This window comes from Oncorhynchus nerka, linkage group LG23, assembly GCF_034236695.1.
Source record: "Oncorhynchus nerka isolate Pitt River linkage group LG23, Oner_Uvic_2.0, whole genome shotgun sequence".
NCBI classification, from domain to species: Eukaryota; Metazoa; Chordata; class Actinopteri; order Salmoniformes; family Salmonidae; genus Oncorhynchus; species Oncorhynchus nerka.
Genome location: NC_088418.1, coordinates 3,758,678 through 3,773,058, shown reverse-complemented (window position 1 = coordinate 3,773,058; position 14,381 = coordinate 3,758,678). Strand labels below are relative to the sequence as shown.

Genomic DNA, 14,381 nt, shown 5'->3' with positions numbered 1-14,381 from the left:
GCTGCTTAAAGAAATAAGTTTAAGCTAAAATAAATTAAACAAATTACATTCGTACTAGTGAAGTGGCTTACTTGAGTTTTTCCCGTATTGGTTGGGATTCCACTCCAAAATCTCCATCTGTTTTGTCCTTAAGACAAAAATTGGATTACCAGGCATGGCTACTCGTTATCAATTGGTCTGTAATGAGTTGTACTGTAGGCTAACTTTAGGGCATTGGTGTTTATTTCTAAGCTGGCTTTACGCGGAAGCAGGGATCAGGAGTTTCCGTTTGGCACACGAGGCAGTATCTCAGTGAATGAAGACTTGAGAGAAGGGAAGAGAAGCTCCTTCGGAATTGACAGGGATTCAGGCCTTTGGAATTTGGAACATTTAGAACGCTGAGAAGATGGAACAGCTAGCACCACTGAGACATCCAATGAAGATAGCTAACATTCCGTGGAGGAATAACAACCTGAGTCAGCTATACAAGGAGCCTCCTCTGTCGGAACAGGGAGAGACTGTCATCGGAGTTTACCTGTTGCTGATAGGTAGGTGGGTGTTGTATGTAGTTAGCGGACAATGCTTTAGCATTGAGTTAACTCTGTAATGAAAAGGGCTATGCAAATTAAATGTATTATTATTATTATTGTGTGGTTGAATGCTATTGAGATAGAAAGTATGTATGTACTGTACGTTTCAGATAATACACATTTTCAATATCCTAATGTAAACCATGTTGTTTACATATAGAAATCAACACTGAATGACATTATATGTTTAAACAGAATCAAAATGGTCTGTTTGTATTTGGATGTTGCAGTTCAGTTTGTATGTAGCCTACTTTGAAATTATATCAAAAAATATATATATTTTCAAGATGTTTTTTCAGATCTTATTTTGGATGCAAACGCAGGAACTATTGTTAAGTAATTGTGAAGTTTATTTAAATGTAGTCCTATGCCAATGAGATGCAGGAAATAGTGAATGAAGTGCTCCATTTTGATAGCTCAAGGACAAGAACAGTCATCTTGAATCCACCGGCCACTCATCTGGCTAATGGCTGATATAACCAAGTAGCTGTTGTACAAGTGGCAATCATACCACAGCCCAATCTTCTGAGCTACCGGTATGCCTAATGTGAACCAGGCTACTGAGTCAAGGAGTATATCTCACTGATACAGAGTGTTCAGAAAGTATTCAGACCACTTGACTTTTTCCACATTTTGTCGACATTACTGCCTTATTCTAAAATAGATTTATGTTTTATCCTCATCAAACTACACACAACACACTATAATGACAAAGTAAAAACAGTTGTTTAATTTGTTTTTGCAAATGTATAAAAAATGTATAAATAGAAATATCATATTTACATACAGTGACTTGCAAAAGTATTCATCCCCTCTGTGTTTTTTGTATTTATTTTGCATTACTGTAGTTTATTTATTTGGATTTCATGTAATGAACATACACAATAGTCCAAATTGGCTGACGTGAAATGGAAAAAATAACTTGTTTAAAAAAAAATGAAAAAATTGGATACGGATAATGTAACCAAGTGTGTGCCACTCTTTTCATTGCAGCCCCTAAATAAGACCTGGTGCAACCAATTACCTTCACATAATTAGTTAGATTGCACACAGGTCTGGCTAAAATAAATTCAAGTAGCTAGTGGACTTTATTTAAGTGTCACATAATTAGATTGCACACAGGTGGACTTTATTTAACTAAGTGTCACATGATCTCAGTATATATACACCTGTTCTGAAAGGCCACAGAGTCTGCAACACCACTCAGCAAGGGGCACCACCAAGCAAGCGGCACCATGAAGACCAATGAGCTCTTCAAACCGGTCAGGGACAAAGCTGTGGAGACGTACAGATCAGGGATGGGTTATAAAAAAATATCAGAAACTTTGAACATCTCACAGAGCACCATTAAATCCATTATTAAAACATGGAAAGAATATGGCACCACAACAAACCTGCCAAGAGAGGGCTGCCAACCAAAACTCACAGACCAGGTAAGGAGGGCATTAATCAGAGAGGCAACAAAGAGACCAAAGATAAACCTGAAGGAGCTGCAAAGCTCCACAGAGGAGATTGGAGTATGTGTCCATAGGACCACTTTAAGCCGTACACTCCACAGAGCTGGGTTTTTCGGAAGAGTGGCCAGAAAAAAAACATTGCTTAAAGATAAAAACAAGCGAACACATTTGGTGTTCACGGAAAGGCATGTGGGAGACTACCCAAACATATGGAAGAAGGTACTCTAGTCAGATGAGACTAAAATTGAGCTTTTTGGCAAAAAAAAAACATTATGTCTGGCACAAACCCAACACCTCCCATCACCCCAAGAACCCCATCCCCAAGTGAAGCATGGTGGTGGCAACATCATGCTGTGTGGATATATTTAATTGGCAGGGAAACTGGTCAGATGGATGGATGGTGCTAAATACAGGGAAATTGTTGAGGGAAACCTGTTTCAGTCTTCCAGAGATTTGAGACTGGGACAGAGGTTCACCTTCCAGCAGGACAGTGACCCTAAGCATACTGTTCAAGCAACACTTGAGCGGTTTAAGGGGAAACATTTAAATGCCCAGACCTCAATCCAATTGAGAATCTGTGGAATTACTTAATAAAGATTGCTGCACACCAGCGGAATCCATTGAACTTGAAGGAGCTGGAGCAGTTTTGCCTTGAAGAATGGGCAAAAATCCAAGTGTCTAGATGTGCCAAGCTAAAAGAGATATATCCCAAGAGACTTATGCATTTTAAGTTTGTTCACAGAGTGTATTTAACACCAAGGAATCGTTTTATGATGAAATTGGCCCCAAGTCCCAACTATTCACTGTATCCCCTAAATCAGGTAGGCACATTCCTTCACATGATGTGGGAGTGGCCCTGCAGTTAAATGCTTCTGGGACAAAGTTACAAAATTCATTTTAAAGAACATGTTATTTAACGATGATAGCTCCTTGAATATCTCAATGTCAGAGATGGTTACAGCTGGCAGGCAGCGCCACAGAAAATAACATGTTGACTCTAAGATGGCAGCCATCTCAATTTAACCAGTAGATTAGGGATGGGTGGAGTAGACATGTTGGATACAGTAACTAACTGGAAGGTATAACATTTGGATGGGTGGGGTTAGGGGAGACATGAATGGTGCTAGTTAAGGAACAATTGAGGTCTGGATTTAAAATGTTATTGGGGTTTAGGGAGGTTGGGATGGATGGGTTAAGGATAAGCCCAACACATGTTGGAGATAAACAATCTATAAAAAGGGAGGTTGGGGCTGACATTTTGGATGGGTGGGGTTGGAGGGGATGGGTGGGTTGGGGCTGGGGAGACATGTTGGCTGGGTGGTGTTAGACATGTTGTTGATGGTGGGGTTAGTGGATGGGTGGGGTTAGGGAGGTTGGGTTGGGCTGGATGGAGACATGTTGGATGGGTGGTGTTAGGGAGGTTGGGGCTGGAGACATGGAGGGTGGGGTTACATGTTGGATGGGTGGTTGAATGGTTAGGGGAGACATGGATGGGTGGAGTTGAATGGGGGAGGTTGGGTTGGGCTGGGGTTTGGGGAGACTGTTGATGGGAGACATGTTGGATGGGTGGGGTTCAAGGAACAATTGAGGGAGACATGTTGGATGGGTGGGGTTAAAAAGACATGTTGGATGGGTGGGGTTAGGGGAGGTTGGGGCTGGAGGGAGACATGTTGGATGGGTGGGGTTAGGGGAGGTTGGGGCTGGAGAGACATGTTGGATGGGTGGGGTTAGGGAGACATGTTGGATGGGTGGGGTTAGGGGAGGTTGGGGCTGGATGGAGACATGTTGGATGGGTGGGGTTAGGGGAGACATGTTGGGATGGGTGGGGTTATGGGAGGTTGGGGCTGGATGGAGACATGTTGGATGGGTGGGGTTAGTGGAGACATGTTGGATGGGTGGGGTTAGGGAGGTTGGGGCTGGAGGGAGACATGTTGGATGGGTGGGGTTAGGGAGGTTGGGGCTGGATGGAGACATGTTGGATGGGTGGGGTTTAGGGGAGACATGTTGGATGGGTGGGGTTAGGGAGGTTGGGGCTGGATGGAGATATGTTGGATGGGTGGGGTTAGGGAGACATGTTGGATGGGCTGGAGGGGAGACATGTTGGATGGGTGGGGTTAGGGAGGTTGGGGCTGGAGGGAGACATGTTGGATGGGTGGGGTTAGTGGAGGTTGGGTTGGAGCATGGATGGGTGGAGGGAGACATGTTGGATGGGTGGGGTTAGGGAATGGGGATGGGTGTTAGGGAGGTTGGGGCTGGATGGAGACATGTTGGATGGGTGGGGTTAGGGAGGTTGGGGCTGGAGGAGATATGTTGGATGGGTGGGGTTATGTTGGATGGGTGGTGTTAGGGAGGTTGGGGCTGGAGGGAGACATGTTGGATGGGTGGGGGGGAGGTTTAGTGGATGGGTGGGGTTAGGGGTGGGGTTAGGGAGGTTGGGCTGGGCTGGAGGGAGACGTGTTGGATGGGTGGGGTTAGGGAATGGGTGGGGTTAGGGAGGTTGGGGCTGGATGGAGTTGGACATGTTGAATGATGGGTGGGGTTAGGGGAGACATGTTGAATGGGTGGGGTTATGGGAGACATGTTGAATGGGTGGGGTTAGGGAGACATGTTGAATGGGTGGGGTTAGGGAGACATGTTGAATGGGTGGGGTTAGGGGAGACATGTTGGATGGGTGGGGTTTGGGGAGACATGTTGGATGGGTGGGGTTAGGGGAGACATAACTAACTGTTGAAGAATGGGTGGGGAACAATTGAGGTCTGGAAAAATATTATTGTCTCTGTACATGTTGAATGGGTGGGGTTAGGGGAGGTTGGGGCTGGATGGAGACATGTTGAATGGGTGGGGTTAGGGAGGTTGGGGCTGGATGGAGACATGTTGGATGGGTGGGGTTAGGGATGGGTGGGGGGGAGGTTGGGGCTGGATGGGAGACATGTTGGATGGGTGGGGTTAGGGAGGTTGGGGCTGGATGGAGACATGTTGGATGGGTGGGGTTAGGGATGGGTTGGGTTGGGCTGGGCTGGAGGGAGACATGTGTTTGATGGGTGGGGGGTTAGGGAATGGGTGGGGTTAGGGGAGGTTGGGGCTGGATGGAGACATGTTGGATGGGTGGGGTTAGGGAGGTTGGGGCTGGACATGTTGGATGGGTGGGGTTAGGGGAGACATGTTGGGGGTGGGTGGGAGTTTGGGGAGACATGTTGGATGGGTGGGGTTAGGGAGGTTGGGGCTGGATGGAGACATGTTGGATGGGTGGGGTTAGGGAGAGACATGTTGGATGGGTTAGGGAGGTTAGGGGAGACATGTTGGAATGGGTGGGGTTAGGGAGGTTGGGGCTGGAGGACATGTTGGATGGGTGGGGTTGGGGCTGGAGGGGAGACATGTTGGATGGGTGGGGTTAGGGAGACATGTTGGATGGGTGGGGTTAGGGAGGTTGGGGTTAGGGGAGACATGTTGGATGGGTGGGGTTAGGGGAGACATGTTGGATGGGTGGGGTTTGGGAGAGACATGTTGGATGTTGGATGGGTGGGGTTAGGGGAGGTTGGGGCTGGAGACATGTTGGATGGGTGGGGTTAGGGAGACAGTGGAAGATATAACATTATGAGAGAATTGGATAGGGAACAATTGAGGTCTGTATTATTGGGGAGACATGTTAAACAATCTATAAAAACAGACATTTTGGATGGGTGGGGTTAGGGAGACATGTTGGATGGGTGGGGTTTGGGGAGACATGTTGGATGGGTGGAGTTAGGGAGGTTGGGGCTGGAGGGAGACATGTTGGATGGGTGGGGTTAGGGAGGTTGGGGCTGGATGGAGACATGTTGGATGGGTGGGGTTAGGGGAGACATGTTGAATGGGTGGGGTTAGGGAGACATGTTGGATGGGTGGGGTTAGGGAGGTTGGGGCTGGATGGAGACATGTTGGATGGGTGGGGTTAGGGGAGACATGTTGGATGGGTGGAGTTAGGGAGACATGTTGGATGGGTGGGGTTAGGGAGACATGTTGGATGGGTGGGGGTTAGGGGGGCTGGGCTGGATGGAGATATGTTGGATGGGTGGGGTTAGGGGAGACATGTTGGATGGGTGGGGTTAGGGGAGACATGTTGGATGGGTGGGGTTAGGGAGGTTGGGGCTGGAGGGAGACATGTTGGATGGGTGGGGTTAGGGAGGTTGGGGCTGGATGGAGACATGTTGGATGGGTGGGGTTAGGGAGACATGTTGGATGGGTGGGGTTAGGGAGGTTGGGGCTGGATGGAGATATGTTGGATGGGTGGGGTTAGGGAGACATGTTGGGGCATGTTGATGGAGGTTACATGTTGGATGGGTGGGGTTAGGGAGGTTGGGGCTGGAGGGAGACATGTTGGATGGGTGGGGTTAGTGGAGGTTGGGTTGGGGTGGGCTGGATGGAGACATGTTGGATGGGTGGGGTTAGGGGGGCTGGAGGGAGACATGTTGGATGGGTGGGGTTAGTGGAGGTTGGGGCTGGATGGAGATATGTTGGGAATGGGTGGGGTTAGGGAGGTTGGGGCTGGATGGAGACATGTTGGATGGGTGGGGTTAGGGAGGTTGGGGCTGGAGGGAGACATGTTGGATGGGTGGGGTTAGTGGAAGGTTGGGTTGGGCTGGGCTGGAGGGAGAGACGTGTTGGATGGGTGGGGTTAGGGAATGGGTGGGGTTAGGGAGGTTGGGGCTGGATGGAGACATGTTGGATGGGTGGGGTTAGGGGAGGTTGGGGCTGGAGGGAGACATGTTGGATGGGTGGTGTTAGGGGAGGTTGGGGCTGGAGGGAGACATGTTGGATGGGTGGGGTTAGGGGAGTGGATGGGTGGGGTTAGGGAGGTTGGACTGGGCTGGAGGGGGAGACATGTTGGATGGGTGGGGTTAGGGAATGGGTGGGGGGTTAGGGACATGTTGGAGGTTGGGGCTGGATGGAGACATGTTGGATGGGTGGGGTTAGGGGAGACATGTTGAATGGGTGTTGGGGGTATTAGGGAGACATGTTGAATGGGTGGGGTTAGGGGAGACATGTTGAATGGGTGGGGTTATGGGAGACATGTTGAATTGGGGCTGGGGTTAGGGGAGACATGTTGAATGGGTGGGGTTAGGGAGACATGTTGGATGGGTGGGGTTTGGGAGACATGTTGGATGGGTGGGGTTAGGGGAGACATGTTGGATGGGTGGGGTTAGGGGAGACATGTTGGATGGGTGGGGTTAAGGGATACATGTTGGATGGGTGGGGTTAGGGGAGACATGTTGGATGGGTGGGGTTAGGGGAGACATGTTGGAATGGGTGGGGTTAGGGAGACATGTTGAATGGGTGGGGTTAGGGAGGTTGGGGCTGGATGGAGACATGTTGGATGGGTGGGGTTAGGGGTTTGGGGGGAGGGAGACATTTGGGGCTGGGGTTAGGGAGGTGGAGACATGTTGGATGGGTGGGGTTAGGGCTGAGGTTTGGGGCTGGAGGGAGACATGTTGGATGGGTGGGGTTAGGGAGGTTGGGGCTGGATGGAGACATGTTGGATGGGTGGGGTTAGGGAGGTTGGGGCTGGATGGAGACATGTTGGATGGGTGGGGTTAGTGGAGGTTGGGGCTGGAGGGAGACATGTTTGATGGGTGGGGGGTTAGGGAATGGATGGGTGGGGTTAGGGGGTGGGGTTAGGGAGGTTGGGGCTGGATGGAGACATGTTGGATGGGTGGGGTTAGGGAGGTTGGGGCTGGAGACATGTTGGATGGGTGGGGTTAGGGAGACATGTTGGGGTGGGTGGGGTTTTGGGGCTGGATGGAGACATGTTGGATGGGTGGGGTTAGGGAGACATGTTGAATGGGTGGGGTTAGGGAGACATGTTGGATGGGTGGGGTTAGGGAGACATGTTGGATGGGTGGGGTTAGGGGAGGTTGGGGTTAGGGGAGACATGTTGGATGGGTGGGGTTAGGGAAGATATAACATTATGTTGGTGCTATCAAGGGAGGTCTGGGTCTTTGGGGAGACACATGTTGACATTTTGGATGGGTGGGGTTGGGTGGGTGGAGTTAGGGAGGTTGGGGCTGGATGGAGACATGTTGGATGGGTGGAGTTAGGGAGGTTAGGGGCTGGAGAGACATGTTGGATGGGTGGGGTTAGTGGATGGGTGGAGTTAGGGAGGTTGGGGCTGGATGGAGACATGTTGGATGGGTGGGGTTAGGGGACATGTTGGATGGGTGGGGTTACATGTTGGATGGGTGGGGTTAGGGATGGAGACATGTTGGATGGGTGGGTGGGGGTTGGGGCAGACATGTTGGATGGGTGGGGTGGGTAGGGGAGGTTGGGGGTAGGGGAGGAGACATTGGGGCTGGATGGAGACATGTTGGATGGGTGGGGTTAGGGAGACATGTTGATGGGTGGGGTTAGGGGAGACATGTTGGATGGGTGGGGTTAGGGAGGTTGGGGCTGGATGGAGACATGTTGGATGGGTGGGGTTAGGGAGACATGTTGGATGGGTGGGGTTAGGGTGGGGTTAGACATGTTGGATGGGTGGGGTTAGGGGAGACATGTTGGATGGGTGGGGTTAGGGGAGGTTGGGGCTGGATGGAGACATGTTGGATGGGTGGTGTTACATGTTGGATGGGTGGGGTTAGGGGTTTGTGGCTGGAGACATGTTGGATGGGTGTTAGGGAGGTTGGGGCTGGAGGAGACATGTTGGATGGGTGGGGTTAGGGAGGTTGGGGCTGGATGGAGACATGTTGGATGGGTGGGGTTAGGGAGGTTGGGTTGGGCTGGGCTGGAGGGAGACGTGTTGGATGGGTGGGGTGGATGGGTGGGGTTAGGGAGGTTGGGGCTGGATGGAGACATGTTGGATGGGTGGTGTTAGGGAGGTTGGGGCTGGAGGAGACATGTTGGATGGGTGGGGTTAGTGGAGGGTGTTGGGAGGTTGGGTGGGGTTGGGCTGGAGGGAGACATGTTGGATGGGTGGGGTTAGGGAATGGGTGGGGGTAGGGAGGTTGGGGCTGGATGGAGACATGTTGGATGGGTGTGGGGTTAGGGAGACATGTTGAATGGGTGGGGTTAGGGGAGACATGTTGGATGGGTGGGGTTAGGGAGACATGTTGAATGGGTGGGGTTAGGGAGACATGGATGGAGACATGATGGGTGGGGTTAGGGGAGACATGTTGGATGGGTGGGGTTAGGGGAGACATGTTGGATGGGTGGGGTTAGGGGAGACATGTTGGATGGGTGGGGTTAGGGGAGACATGTTGAATGGGTGGGGTTAGGGAGACATGTTGGATGGGTGGGGTTAGGGGAGACATGTTGGATGGGTGGGGTTAGGGGAGACATGTTGGATGGGTGGGGTTAGGGGAGACATGTTGGATGGGTGGGGTTAGGGGAGACATGTTGGACATGTTGGATGGGTGGGGTTAGTTAGGGTGAGGTTGGGGCTGGATGGAGACATGTTGGATGGGTGGGGTTAGGGGAGACATGTTGGATGGGTGGGGTTAGGGGAGACATGTTGGATGGGGGGTTAGGGAGACATGTTGGATGGGTGGGGTTAGGGAGACATGTTGGATGGGTGGGGTTAGGGAGGTTGGGGTTATGGGAGACATGTTGGATGGGTGGGGTTTGGGGAGACATGTTGGATGGGTGGGGTTAGGGAGGTTGGGGCTGGATGGAGACATGTTGGATGGGTGGGGTTAGGGGAGACATGTTGGATGGGTGGGGTTAGGGAGACATGTTGATGGGTGGGGTTAGGGAGACATGTTGGATGGGTGGGGTTAGGGGAGGTTGGGGCTGGATGGAGACATGTTGGATGGGTGGGAGGTTGGGGCTGGAGAGACATGTTGGATGGGTGGTGTTAGGGAGACATGTTGGATGGGTGGGGTTAGGGAGTTGTTGGATGGAGATGTTGGGGGTGGGGTTAGGGGAGGTTGGGGCTGGATGGAGACATGTTGGATGGGTGGGGTTAGGGAGGTTGGGGCTGGAGGGAGACATGTTGGATGGGTGGGGTTAGTGGAGGGTTGGGGGCTGGAGGGAGACATGTTGGAATGGGTGGGGTTAGGGAGGTTGGGGCTGGATGGAGACATGTTGGATGGGTGGGGTTAGGGAGGTTGGGGCTGGAGGGAGACATGTTGGATGGGTGGGGTTAGGGATGGGTGGGGTTAGGGAGGTTGGGGGCTGGATGGGGAGACATGTTGGATGGGTGGGGTTAGGGAGGTTGGGGCTGGAGACATGTTGGATGGGTGGGGTTAGGGGAGACATGTTGAATGGGTGGGGTTATGGGGAGACATGTTGAATGGGTGGGGTTAGGGAGACATGTTGAATGGGTGGGGTTAGGGAGACATGTTGGATGGGTGGGGTTAGGGGAGACATGTTGATGGGTGGGGTTAGGGGAGACATGTTGGGGCTGGATGGGAGACATGTTGGATGGGTGGGGTTAGGGAGACATGTTGGATGGGTGGGGTTAGGGGAGACATGTTGGATGGGTGGGGTTAGGGGAGACATGTTGGATGGGTGGGGTTAGGGAGACATGTTGGATGGGTGGATGGGGAGACATGTTGGATGGGTGGGGTTAGGGAGACATGTTGGATGGGTGGGGTGTTGGGGGTGGGGTTAGGTGTTGGATGGGTGGGGTTAAGGAGACATGTTGGATGGGTGGGGTTAGGGAGACATGTTGAATGGGTGGGGTTTGAATGGGGAGACATGTTGAATGGGTGGGGTGTTGTTGAATGGGTGGGGTTAGGGGAGACATGTTGAATGGGTGGGGTTAGGGGAGACATGTTGATGGGTGGGGTTTGGGGAGACATGTTGAATGGGTGGAGTTAGGGAGACATGTTGGATGGGTGGGGTTAGGGGAGACATGTTGGATGGGTGGGGTTAGGGGAGACATGTTGAATGGGTGGGGTTAGGGAGACATGTTGGATGGGTGGGGTTAGGGGAGACATGTTGGATGGGTGGGGTTAGGGGAGACATGTTGAATGGGTGGAGGCTTGCTTCTGTTATATTTTTGTCTCTCTTTACATTCTCAATGTGTTGTTATGTTTTGTCGTCTCTGTGATGTGAGCGAACTATTAAATTATATTAATTTGTGCATTCTGCATGTCGTCCCCCCATCAAGAAAAATAAAAAAACAAACGTATACAAATTTGGTCAAAAATAAAGGGGATTGTCTCTCACCTAAGTCAACTGGTCAAGGACCTTTGTAGCCCTCTCTCCACCTCTCTAGGGGACGTGTAACCCCACGGCTGTGTGGCTCATGATCGGGTATGAGTGGAATGCTTTGGACTGTTGACCATTGATCCCGTAACACCTTAAATGCCATGCCGGGAGGAGCAAGACCTCTTAATCTGTAAATAGAGACTTAAAATAACAGGTGTTATTGGAAGCCATGCTGAGAAAAAAAGATTTTTGAAGTTGCTACTGAGATAATTATTCAAATTAGTTTTATGTGCACCAGAGCTTTTCCCCTGAAAACAATTATCAGATTTTTTTTTTTTTTAATTGCTTAAGTAGTCCTATATCTGAATTTCTATCCTGTTGGTGAAATGTTTCAGTGAATTTGTGTGTCTCATCTCTTCTCCAGGTTGGCTGTCGTTGTTAGGCAACAGTCTCGTGGTATTGGTGCTGTACAGACAGAGGGCCTCCCTGCTGCCTACAGACTTCCTCACGTTGAACCTGGCTATCTCGGACGCTAGCATCTCCATGTTCGGTACTCCAGAGGGATTTTGGACATCTTTAACCTCTTCAGAGATGACGGCTTTGGATCACCTGGATCTGGACCTGCCAGGTTAAGAGATAAATATTGGTTGATTGGTTGCTTGGTTGAATAGTTGGTTGGTTGTTGCTATTCGGGATCTTTGGGACGTCCCTATCCTAAATGTACGGAAGAGTATTAGGGCCAAGTGAAGAGAAACATCAAACTGCTGGTGGTCGGTGGTACTTGCATTATTATTGTTGTTTGCATGATAGTATTTTTTTTTTTTAAAGCGACAATATTTCCAGAATAAAGTGGCAATAACTAGAAAATAAAGTTGAAATTAAATCGTGTGAAAAAGTGTGAATTTTTCTAGAATAAAGTGCCGATATTTCTAGAATGAACTCGAAATGTAATATTGAGAATAAAGTCTCAGTTATGTTTTAAGATTTCAGCAAGGGGATTTGGTTAAGCATGGTTTCCTGTTGCTGTGAAACGCCTCAGTTAGATGACCTGGTGAAAACTGTACTTTAGAATTGGCTTTAGGTAAGAGTGTGTGTGTGTGTGTGTGTGTGTGTGTGTGTGTGTGTGTGCAGGTAAGAAGGAAATCCTTTCTCTTTTACATCATTTATTTTATCTTTATTTAACTAGTCGAGCCAGTTAAGAACAAATTCTTATTTTCAATGACGGCCAACCAGGGAACAGTGGGTTAACTGCCTGTTGACACACACACACACACACACACACACACACACACACACACACACACACACACACACACACACACACACACACACACACACACACACACACAGAGAGAGAGAGAGAGTTTCCCCCTGGCAATTTCAGACTGTAGGAATAAACTCTTCTAAAGACCATGGAGCATTCTTGCCACTGTCACTGAATGCTGCGTAGCCTAGGCAACAACCTTTCAGAAAGGTAACTATTAACGACTGTATCCGTGGTGATTTACTAACAGTAGTATTTGCCCCTTATTAAGGCAGCTATCCTTCTAACGACTATAGGCTTGTCGGCTACGACAGCACACCCAATAAAACTAATTATTTTGGGATCCTTGAGCCCGGGGGCTATGCGTGTGCATGTCCCATGTCAAATTCACTACAACGCCTCTATTTTACAGCCCGTTATAAACCCGCGAGCAGCTCACTAGATTGAGTACCCTAACTTGTAGGCTAATGGTACGTTTTAGTGGGCAAGTGAAAGTCAATTATAGGGCTATTCAACGGCTGAGGGCGCAGTGTCTGTAGGAGAAGGTGAAACTCACTGCAGCTCCAGTGCTTAGAGGCGTCACTACAGACTCTGGTTCGATTCCAGGCTGTATCACAACCGGCCGTGATTGGGAGCCCCACAGGGCGGCGCACAATTGGCCCAGCGTCGTCCGGGTTTGGGTTTGGCCGGGGGTAGTCCGTCATTGTAAATAAGAATTTGTTCTTACCTGACTTGCCTAGTTAAATACAAAATTGTGTAAACAAAGCTAATCTGAGGCACTGTTTGAATATATGCTCATTTAGGCTACCACTGGTCCCCTTTACAGAGGCCGTTAGGTTATAATAATGGAACCTAAAATTACTGTCTTAGAGGGGGCTTTAACCAAACCCCAGGCCCCCCTGCTCAGTGGCAAGGTCCATGACAGGGGGGCAACCCGACAGGACACGCAATCATTTCCCACGCTATCCGTGACCTACAGTCACAAGATAATAAGCACAGGCCTATAAGTTTAGCGTATACTAAACACCATGCCGTTACACACAACTTTGTAAGTTTACATTTTGTTTTGACCTATAGGCTGCTGGCTTAGCTGTTACTCTCTCATTTACTATGCCCTATAGGCTGCTGGCTTAGCTGTTACTCTCTCATTTACTATGACCTATAGGCTGCTGGCTTAGCTGTTACCCTCTCATTTACTATGACCTATAGGCTGCTGGCTTAGCTGTTACCCTCTCATTTACTATGACCTATAGGCTGCTGGCTTAGCTGTTACCCTCTCATTTACTATGACCTGGCTTAGCTGTTACTCTCTCATTTACTATGACCTATAGGCTGCTGGCTTAGCTGTTACCCTCTCATTTACTATGACCTATAGGCTGCTGGCTTAGCTGTTACTCTCTCATTTACTATGCCCTATAGGCTGCTGGCTTAGCTGTTACTCTCTCATTTACTATGACCTATAGGCTGCTGGCTGGGCTGTTACTCTCTCATTTACTATGCCCTATAGGCTGCTGGCTTAGCTGTTACCCTCTCATTTACTATGACCTATAGGCTGCTGGCTTAGCTGTTACTCTCTCATTTACTATGACCTGGCTTAGCTGTTACCCTCTCATTTACTATGACCTATAGGCTGCTGGCTTAGCTGTTACCCTCTCATTTACTATGACCTATAGGCTGCTGGCTTAGCTGTTACTCTCTCATTTACTATGACCTGGCTTAGCTGTTACCCTCTCATTTACTATGACCTATAGGCTGCTGGCTTAGCTGTTACTCTCTCATTTACTATGACCTATAGGCTGCTGGCTTAGCTGTTACTCTCTCATTTACTATGACCTATAGGCTGCTGGCTTAGCTGTTACCCTCTCATTTACTATGACCTATAGGCTGCTGGCTTAGCTGTTACTCTCTCATTTACTATGACCTATAGGCTGCTGGCTTAGCTGTTACTCTCTCATTTACTATGACCTATAG

The 14,381-nt window shown here is 49.7% G+C and overlaps 1 pseudogene; it reads left to right on the top strand.

Annotated features, from left to right (window-relative positions):
• The first annotated feature begins 288 nt into the window (after positions 1-288).
• Positions 289-14,381, top strand: part of LOC115121558 (visual pigment-like receptor peropsin) — a 44,857-nt pseudogene continuing 30,764 nt past the window's right edge.